Source organism: Ornithorhynchus anatinus, chromosome X1 (genome assembly GCF_004115215.2).
Source record: "Ornithorhynchus anatinus isolate Pmale09 chromosome X1, mOrnAna1.pri.v4, whole genome shotgun sequence".
Taxonomy (NCBI): domain Eukaryota; kingdom Metazoa; phylum Chordata; class Mammalia; order Monotremata; family Ornithorhynchidae; genus Ornithorhynchus; species Ornithorhynchus anatinus.
In genome coordinates, this window is record NC_041749.1 from 89,861,776 (window position 1) to 89,872,708 (window position 10,933).

Below are 10,933 nucleotides of genomic sequence, written 5' to 3' on the forward strand. Positions count from 1 at the left end.
GTAACAAATTAATAATGATACTGAGAAAAGTGAAATCTTGTGAAGCATCACGATTACCAATAGTGAGATAATTAACAAAAAATTATGAGTCTCAGCTCTGCTGTTGTTGCAGTGCAAAGAACACTGTTCTGGGAATTAGGAGACCTAGGTTCTAGGCCCAGATCTGCCTGTTGGGGCCAGGACACCAGTGGTGAAGTTTCTGATGGAACCACCACCCAGGGCATTCCTCCAGGTGGACAGGCCCAGTGGGAATCTTAAAAAATAACAGGCAAAATGTGGGCAATCCTCTCTCAGGGTCGCACCTGGAGAGTTTCCAGTACTCTACCGGTCTCGACTATGGGAGGGAGAGTCAAGCAGAGGCATATCCATTCCATTTCTAGCTTGGGCAGTGGCTAGCTAGTGAAAAGCAATCTGCTACAAGTCAAAACTCACCTGTGCTGGGCAGCACTAACACAGGAGAGAGTTGAGGGTGGAGACTCAATGGAGACTCAAGTTTACTGCATGGAAGGAGGCGATGGTAAACCAATTCTGTATATTTACCAAGAAAACTCTATGGATCCACTACCAGAACGATTGCAGATGGAGGCGGGGTATTCTGGGAGAAATGTGTCCACGGCGTTGCTACGGGCCGGAGATGACTCGACGGCTTAAGACAATGTGGGTACCACAGCGACTACCAAAACTATCACCTGCCGGTTCATGGCACTAGAGCACAGCACCAGCACTATGCTGCAGTCACTCCAAGCTTAAATGGATCTTACACATAAAAAAGGCTTCATGCACATATTACGATGCACCTCTACCCGCCTACTCTCTTGCTGCTCTCCATACCCCAGGGGGGAGCATCACTGCCAGAGACAAGAATATGAGTGGTTTTGCACAAACCACTACCCCTGTGATCAATTTCACCATACAAAATTCTTGGCCCCGAAGTCTTCAGATCAAGGCTCATATGCTATTCTCAATACGAGTCTCCATCACTTTAAATTGGGAACTATTGAGATTTCAGCCAAAAGTGGGAATTTACTTTTTAACTATTTAATAATATATAGTGAGAAAGGTTTTCTTATTTTTACTGTTTGTCTTAGGCATTTTCATTTATTCTAATGGGGAAGACGTTTGGACAATATAGTACACCTATAAGAGTTTAGAAGCAGGCAGGAATCATTACTGGCTCTGAAAAGATGAAGAAAACCAGGCAGAGAAGATCAGCTGTACCTCTCTAGACTGTACGCCCGACATGGGTGGGGAATGCATCTGTTTATTGTTGTATCTTACTCTCCCCAGCGCTTAGTACCGTGCTCTGCACACAATAACCACTCAATAAGTACAACTGACTGACCGACCTATACTGTGAACCCATATAGGACAGGAACTGGGTCTGATCTGCTTATTTGTATCTACCCCAGCACTTAATACAGTACTTGGCACATAGGGAATACTTAAGAGATGCCACAATTATTATTATCACTATTATTATTACCATTATTATATGAACTTTGGGTTTAGTGACTCTTTCTACTCCCTTTCCCTGTCATTCTAAGTCTCCGGGACACTAGACTGGTTGTTCTTATCAACGTGTTAATCAGTGGTATTCATTGAGCATTTAACTGTGAGGGCTAGTAAGGGCTTGGGAGAGTATAATACAATAGAGTAGGTAGACACGACCCCGACCCACAGGAGCTGGACTCCACTGATCCCTATGTCAAGGAGTAAGCAGAGGACAAATTCTGCTTTAGCCATAACCCTTCCCCAGGCAGGGTGAGACTTTCCAAGGATTCGCATGGTAGAGCCAGAAGAGCCCTGGATGAAAGAGTTAGGGGAGAGGGCAGGGGCTCCCCTGGAGGGACCAGGCCTGGGTGACTGGTGTCACCATGGAAATAAGGCCTAGTGAGAGCAGAGGGACCCCAAAGCCACCAAGCTGTGATTCTGGGGTACCCACCGATTTCTGTCCCTGAGTTGAGGGCATGACCCATGTCTACTAACTCAACTGTACTCTCCCAAGCTTTTAGTGTGGTGCCGTGCACTTGGTACTATAGATGGATTGGTGCTGTTGCTTTCTATATTTCTCCCTCACACCAGGTCTGCCCCATTCCCATTTGTGGGGGCCCAGTGCTTGGAGGCACTAGCTGAGCCCCACCAGCGCTTTCTCCTTTCTATTTTTAATATGCTTTTTTAACTTTCCTATGAGCCCCATGAGGGACAGGAGGGGCTCCCTGGGCCAGAGCGGGAGGTGGAAGGGGGAGGGGACAGAGCGGGAGGAGGGGGAGGAGAAGGTCAGAGTGAATCACCAAATGGAAACATTAGCCGCTCCAGTGGGGGCAGTCACTCAGAATTTCCAGTAAAGTTCCCTGCCTCAGTCCCAGCACAGGGGTGAGGACAGGAAGCGGGGCAGGAAGCTTGCTCTGGCATTTCAGGAAGTGAGCCTGGGAGAAGCCAAATCGGCAGGGCCCAGCAGCATTCCTAAACTGTGGAAACCTGAGTCTTTCTTCCTGCTGCATGCATGGAATACTTGGACTTCTTAAGAATCCTGCTGATCTGGGGCCTCCACGGAGCCCCCGCTTCATTACACAGAAGGAAGGGGGCTACAGACCAAGGAAAGGGATCTTGTCTCCTCTGGGGAGGGGACAGGCTTTTGGGCACTTAGCTCAACCAAAGCCACAAGGGAGCAAAGGGTGAAAGAAGATCGTCGTCTCCATTCCCGGCGGCTCCGAAGGGGAGTTGTAACGGAATAAAGTAATTTGCTGCAGGAACAGGGTCCCTGGGGAAGGAGAGAACCCTGTTTAAGGAGTTCCCAAATGGGGAGGATGATTAAGGGTCAAAGAACCATTTAGACTTTCCCCTGCCTAGAGGCAGAGAGCTGAACCAACATCAGGATTCAACAATTTGCCTTGTGCCTCCGTGTTGATCGTTCAGCCTTGGATATCTTTTACTCTATTTGCATAGCATTAGAAGTTTTGGATCATTTGACATCTGCCTTGCTGCTCCCCTCCAGGAGGAGCAGAAGGTCCAGGAAGTGAGCCACGCTGGGGAGAGCTTTCAATAGGAGCTGCAAAAAAGAGGCCAAACCTGACTCTCCCCAGTCAGGTCTCTTACTTAAAATTAACTGTGGTATTTGTGAAGCACTTCCTATGTTTCAAGCACTGTAGTAGCTACAGGATAATCAGATCAGGCACAGTCCCCATCTGACCTGGGGCCCCCAATCTAAGGGGGAGGGAGAAAAGGCTTTATCAAATGATGTAAAATGATCCCCATTTTAATAATAATAATGTTGGTATTTGTTAAGCACTTACTATGTACAGAGCACTGTTCTAAGCGCTGGAGTAGACACAGGGTAATCAGGTTGTCCCACGGGAGGCTCACAGTCTTAATCTCCATTTTACAGATGAGGCAACTGAGGCACAGAGAAGAGAAGTGACTTGCCCACAGTCACAGGGCTGACAAGTGGCAGAGCCGGGATTCAAACCCATGATCTCTGACTCCCAAGCCCGGGCTCTTTCCACTGAGCCATGCTGCTTCTCATTTTACAGATGAGAGAACTGAGGCCCAGAGAAGTGAAGTGATTTGTCCAAGGTCACAGAGCAGGCAAGCAGTAAACCCACGTCCTCTGACTCTCAGGCCAGGTTTCTTTCCACTAGGCCACACTGCTTCTCTAAATTCTCTTACTAGCTTTCTTATTAGTTCTCCCCCAAGCTCCCACAGACTGGTTCTGTGTCAGCTCTGTTGCAGCATCTCCTGACATCTCCAAATGAAATAATAATGGTTATTATTATTACTATTTTAATAATAGCATTATTATTATTATTATTATTGTCAGCCACTCACTGCTGCCACCCCATCATTTGATAAGGCCCTAAGACTAGTATCTCCCCACTGCCCAATAGAAACAAACATTCTGAGGATACAGAGAGAACAGTGCATTTTTCAACAAAAATACATCAGCAACATGTTTTGCTTCTTTGAGGAGATTGACTGTCTTAATTTTTCCATGGAAAGAGCTTGGCTCTGGGAGTGAAGAGACCTGGCTTCTAGAATTCTGAGAAGTCCCAGTTCTGCCAATGGATCTGTAGACTGTAAGCTCATTGTGGATAGGGACCATGTCTACCAACTCTGCTATAATGTACTCTTCCAAGCTAGTACAGTGTTCTGCACACAGTAAGCCCTCAACAAATATGATTGATTTACCTTCTGCCTCAGTTTTCTCATCTGCAAGATGGGGATAATAATGCCCCTAATTCATTGGATGAGAAGTTAGAAATTGCGATAACTGGTATAAAATCACTGTACAAAATCAAGGTATTACAAAGGTGACCTTGCGTGAGCTGTTAGGGTTAAAAGAAATCAATCAATGGACTTACTAAGTACTTACTCTGTACAGAACACTACTAAACCATGGATTTGGAGCTGGAAGATGAGAGAGACAGTTAGGGGTAAACTGAAGAAGGAGAGAAAGAAGAAGCCAGGACTTCAATGGTACAGTAGAAAGTTGACTTTTCAAACTAATTTGGATCAGAGGTAATTCCAAAAATTCAAAATTTGGATAATTGAACTAAATAGGGTTTGGCTTTCTTGGGAAGGTGTGGAAATCAATCATATTTATTGAGCACTTACTGTGTGCAGAGCACTGTACAAAGCATTTGGGAGAGTACAATTTAACAGAATTGGTACCCTTGACTTTGGGTTAAGGAACTGACTCTGGGACTGCAATCACACTCTCCCCTGATATTGTGTTCAAAAGATAGTGGTTCATTCTATAAAACGTCCTATTCATTAGAAGCATATGTCTGTAAGCTTGTTATGGGCAGGGAACGTGCTTATTCTGTTGTACTGTACTCTCCCAAGCATTTAGTAGAGTGCTCTACCATAGTAAGCACTCAACAAATATCACTGATTGATAAATTGATTGGGTCAGGCAGAGGTTCGTTTCACATAACCAAAGTTTACATGATCAACTTTCTTATATTGCCCCCCTCCCTAGGGTTGTCATGGTTCAGTTTGGAGAACAGAACACAGGCTCCAGTTAGCCTTAACCCAAACTCCATTTTCGCAGGAAGGAAGGACTTGTGTTACTCAAATACAGGACAATTATGCCTCCTCCTTCTCCTCACCAACCCACCTAAGAAACAGGACAAAGCAAAGAAGTGACAATCCTGGATATGCACAATGTCAGACTGTAGTAGACTGTAGGCTCCTTGAGAGCAGGGATCTTCTTTATCAACCCTATTGTATTCCACTCTCTCTCTTTTAAAGTCTAATTCCTAACTGTGTTTTCTTTCCCAGCGCTTAGCTCAGTGCTCTGCAAGCAGTAAGCACCCAATGCATACCATTGATTGATTGGGCAACCCTACTCCTTCCCCACCCTATTTTTCAGGTCCTTCTCTCCTTGTCCATTTTCATAAGGATCCAGGTCTGGAACCTTGTACGATCCCATGAGGTTAAACCCTGACTGAAGAAGAGGTTGAGGAATTGTAAGAACAGAGAGTAAGTGGAAATATGATAGGGAGGGATGGGGGGGGGGGGGGGGGAAAGAGAGAGAGAGTGTGTGTGTGTGTGCGTGCGTGTGTCCCCTGAAAGAGAAAGTGTGTGAGCTGGGATGGGGAGGAAGGGAGCTAGATATGAAGTAGAAGAACAGAAAGTTCAGTCTACATGCTCTGACTCAGTGGTAATCGGTGGTGGGTGTGTCTGGTTTGTGACCTCAGAGGCACAATTTCTGCAATGGAGACACAGAGATCAGAGCCCAAAAAGAGCCATGAGGTCATCTTATTCACTCTTCCCATGGGTATCAGGCCTGAGCTATTCAGCATAGTATAGTCTCCAGTGCTTTGTCCAGCCTGCTTGTGAATAACTCCTCCACTTCCCCTGGCTGACGTTCCAGAGTTTAATCGGCCGTATTGTTAGGGAATGTTTCCTGATGTCCAGCCCGCATTTTCCTTTGCTCACTTTCATCCCAGGGCCCCTCATTATTCCTCCCTAAACAAGTCCTTCCCCTCACTCAAGTTGATGCCCTTTAAAATATTTGTAGACACTTATCGACTTGACTGTTCAACATCTCTGAGCCAAGAGGCCTGGGGACACGAGTCGCAGGATGGGGAGTTGGCGACAGAGTCCTAATCCCAGAGCCACTGCTACCTTGCCATGTGACCTTGGACAGATTCCCTGACCCCTGTGGTGTCTCAGTTTCCCTTCCTGCATAATAGGGCTGGCCATCCTGAGGTGCTGTGGTACGAGGATTACTTTAAGCATCTCCACAGCGCCATTATCTAGTTGTGCCTTTTGTGCTCGGGGGTGACTGGCCTCACCCCCAATACCACTCTTGCTGGTGAGGCTCTCTCTTGCCTTGATATCCCACCTCATCTCCAAGGCCTCCCTGTGTGGGGCAGACATAGGATGAGTGACTTCTGAGGAGGGGAGAGAGCTGAGCATGAGGTATCAGAGTCTCTCATTGGGCAAATGGTCTTAGAATGAGGTGGGACAGCCACTTTCCTGTGCTGGAATCTTTCATATGCCCAGTCGATCACTGGGCTAGCTGTTCCCTGTGCCTTGGGTTTCGAACTCCCATATACTGTGCAGTATTTAGCTGACCAAATCTAAACGCTTTGTCTCCATTGTCTCAGCCTCTTGAGGCCTCCAGGGCCTTATAACCGCCCCATATCCAGAATAATCTGCCAAATTCACTGGGAACCTTCAAGTTTTATTTCCCAGACATTTGGTGAACTTCCAAGGCCACCCATGCCCAACAATAACTCTCAGAGGGTCAGCACTATTTGCAATCCGTCATCCTTTGAGGTGCCCCATCCGGGATCTCTGCCAACCCTACTTTTCTGGGTTATCTGATATCACTGCCTCTCTCTGCCACACCTCCTTCTCTGGCTGCTTGGTTATTAGAAAGAAAAGAGAGAGAGAATGAGCCAGCTCCTTCGGCTGTCATTTTCCAGATGTTTCCTGATGTTCCCTGATTCCTGAGTTCGGCACTTCTCAAAATGAAGATGCATACCAGCATTGCAGGAGAAGGGGAAGCAGGGCTTGGGAAGTGACATTTGAAGATGAGAGGGGACCCATGAGTGACCAGGCATTTTTTTGGAGGCAAGTTTCCTCCATCATCACTACTCCCATCCCATCCCTCATTCAAGTGTTTTTCCCCTCCCTGCGGAGCAACCAGAGGCTCCAAAGGCAAAAAGCAATGAGCAAAGGGATATGGCTACTGAGATGGCTGTTCTGGCTTCCGAGGCAGATCTGCAAATTCGCAAGATGGATTCTGATTAAAACCCACTGAATTTAATCACAGATGAAAGGCTACAGTAATCTAGATCCCCAAATAGCCAATCTCGAAAGAGTAATTATTAAGTGCCTACTGTTTGCGGAAAGTATTCCATTTTAAGCAAGTAAATACATTTGGAAGGTTGCTCCCTTCAGAACAATATAGGTGAGGGGAGATAATGATTTTTTCTTTTAAATCAGGACCTCACAGTAGTAGTAATCATCATCATCATCATCATCATCGTGGTGGTATCTGCTAAACACTTATGATGTGCCAAGCACAGTACTAAATGCAGGAGTAGATTCAAATAACAAAAACAATAGTATTTGTTAAGCGCTTGCTATGTGCCAGGCATTGCTCACTAACCACAGGGTTAGATATAAGATAGGTCAGGCACAGTCCCTGTCCCACAAAGAGTTCACAGTCTAAGTAGGAAAGAAAACAGGTATTGAATCCCCATTTTCTAGATGATGAAATTGAGGCCCAGAGAAGTGAAGTGACTTACCCAGGGTCACACAGTAGGCAAGAGGCAGAACCCAGGTCCTCTGACTTTCAGGCCCATGTTCTTTCCAGTAGGCCACGCTGCTTTAAGATAAGAATGTTATCTTTGAACACTCCCACTTGGAGCACAGACCTCATACCAGCTCACCTTGAATCTGCCGGCACACTTTCTCCTCAGGCAGCCAGACCCCTCACCTCTTCCCGATCCGTCTGCATCCCAGAAGGTTAGGACTCCCTCCGTGACTTCCGTAATCTCTTGGCCCACAGATACCGGCTCTTTCCACTCTGGGCAGAGGGAGGCATCAGGGGGAGGAAGCTCTCTTCTCCTGGTGTCCGAACAAGCAAGAACTTGCTTTGTAAAACTAGCTGAGTCAAAACTTTGCCCTTTATACACTTGGTCTTGGAAAACCTCAACTTATCTCTGCCTCCACTAGCAATCGCAGTTTTAGACACTACGCAGTTCTAATCCCAGCTCTGCCACTTGCCTGCTGAGTGACCTTGGGCAAGTCACTTCACTTCTCTGTGCCTCAGTTACCTCATCTGTAAAATGGAGATTAAGACTGTGAGCCCCACGTGGGACATGGACTGTGTCCAACCTAATTAATTTGCATCTATCCCAGCACTTAGTACAGTGTCCAGCACAGAGTAAGCACTTGACAAATAACATTAAAAAAACAACATCATTCATCGTTATTATGACTGAATAGTTCAGAATGGTTTGCATCTTTGGCTCCAATGCCACTGTTGGAGAGCTTGGTGTTTATAGCATCAATCTCTTCTGGATGCCATTGGTGCCAGTGTGACAGCAAACACAATGCAAACAGAAGAACAGTAATTACCCCAGCCTGCTCAGAAAAAAAAACACAGAAAAAAAATAACGCTGTTGTGTTTTCCAGGAAGGAAATCCCAGTTCCCCAGGAATCTGGGACTTTCAAATAATCCCAGTGACTGTGAAGGATGGAATAAAGAAGTTGAGACACTGGACCCAACAACAAACTTTTGAGGAGAGGAGGGGAAGGGCTGAAGTGAGCCATCCAAACCGGGGTGAAATTCCAAGAGGCTCCCAGGGAAGGCTGGGTGGAGCCTGAAAGAAAGGTCCTGACCATTTTAACGGACCTGAAAATACTCGTGAGCTGGGCGGGGTCCCAGAGAGATTAGGGAGCCACAGAAGCAAATGCTTCACAATGCGTCTCATTAATCAGCCGGAATTCCTCTGGCGTTCTTTGTTCCCGCGGCGAAAACCTGCTAAAGCCATCAGGTTTCATGTGGCTGGGATATGCAGTTCTCCCAGCACAACGACACCGACAGCACTTGGTACTGCCATGGACATAATTAAGACTTCAGGTTTCCTTCCCCCAATGCGCCAAGAGAACAGCTATCTGGGAGTGGACAAGGGGAGCCAGCTTTGACAGGCTTCCCTTCCTGACTCCCTCACTTGGCTGAAACATTCTCCTCCTGCCCTTCCTCTTCCCTGCCCCATAACAAGTCCCCAGATCCTCTCCTCCCCCCGCCCCACCACCAGCCCACAAGACTTAAGGAGGAGTCCACCTGCAAGGAAATTGCACCGTGTCCAGTTGGAAAGGTCATGTTTACTTCAGCCTCTGGACTCAGCTGGCAAATATCAAGACAAACTGAAATCAGGAGACCTCTAGCTTTTTGTCTCTAATTATCAGTGATTTCCTAGCCCCACCTCCTCATGGTGTTAGCTCCTCAGAGGAATCCCACTAATCCATGGAGCTTCTGAGAAGTAATGCTAGCATGTCTCTGAGTTAGGCCCTGTGGGGCAGGGTTGGGGGAAGGCTGTTCATCAAGATCCCTTTCCCTCAGGTTAGCACCAAAGCTGGATCCTTTTTTCCCAAATTTGAGGAAGTAACAGTGGGAAAGGAGTTGGAGGGGGTAGGGGACTGTATCAGCGAAGGATTCAGCAAAGGGCTGGGGGTGGGGGGGAGAGCGGAAAGAGGACGGATAAGGAGAGGGAGGGAGCGGAGGTGGAGGGAGCAGGGAGCGGTGGGGGGGGGGGGGATGAGTCTGAAAACTTAAAGAGCAATTAGTCAAAGTTGAATTGTTTTTCTAAACTCTTAATGAAAACAAAGAACGGGGCATGGCCCAGATGGTGCCAGGGGATCAAATAAACGTCGCACTCAGGAAGCAGGTGCTACTGGGAATGTTTCCTGCCAGCCCTGCTGCTGCTCACAGCCACTTTTATTATTTGTTATTTTTCATGACTGCAGCTGGGGTTTCCCTCCAGCTGCGTGGAAATATGTTAAAGGTTGGTCATCAGCTAGAGGTGGGGGAAGGGGGAAATTTATGGGGAGGGGTCGAAGGGAAGGGTGAGAGTGGTTCAACCTGCATCTCTCTGACTTCTCAGTCCAAGAGGGGAAGAATCACGTGACCTGGGCCAGCTTTTTTTCTACTTAAGGACCCCTCCGGTCATCTTTCTATAATTATGGTACTAAGCCAGGACCCAGCACAAGAAATAGCTCTGCAAGGTGTGTTACTGTTTTAATCTTCACATGGGAGCTGTGGACAGTGGGTTTTCATTATTACTTGCATAAAAAAAGGTAACAGAGGCCCTGAATGAAAAATAGAATAATAAATACTGGTAACATAAACAGAGAAGTCATTTACATAAGGTGACACACAAATCTAGGCCAGAGCAGAATTCACAGGTTTTCCCATCAAACTTCATTGTTTAGTTTTCTAAACTGACCTTCTTCCTGTTCCCTAGTTCTGTCCCCTCTTCTTGAAGAAAGTTGGGGGAGAAGGGGAAGTCAGGAGGAAAGGCTTCCTCTTACCTCTGCTTGCAAGCTTCCTCTTGAGGTCTTCAGTGAAAAGCCTGGGAATTCTTTTGCCCAGCTGGGTCTGGCCTGCTGCCCTGGGCGGGCTGAAGGTGCCTGATGCTCAGGAAAGGGTTTGATTGGCTAGAGATCCTTAACACCAGGTGATTGCCCCCAGAACAGGTCCAAGGGCTACTCTAGGTTATTTTCCCTTAATGGACTCAGATCTGGTTGCCAGCATCCAGAAGTAAAGGCCATTTTCATGTTTCTGGTTAGAGGAATTCTTGGGCAGGGCTACCAGTGAAGGGTCTATTGGTCACTTAAGTTTAAGCAAGCCTGATGCTGATGACTTCTGATCACATCTTTCCACTGGATGCAAACTAATTACTAGAGATGA

General features: G+C 46.8%; 1 non-coding gene across 1 annotated transcript; it reads left to right on the forward strand.

Annotated features, from left to right (window-relative positions):
* Positions 1 to 284: 284 nt before the first annotated feature.
* On the forward strand, positions 285 to 422 carry LOC114807030. Its single transcript, XR_003755083.1, has one exon. It is a non-coding gene; the product is annotated as a small nucleolar RNA SNORA7 (small nucleolar RNA).
* The last annotated feature ends 10,511 nt before the right edge of the window (positions 423 to 10,933 follow it).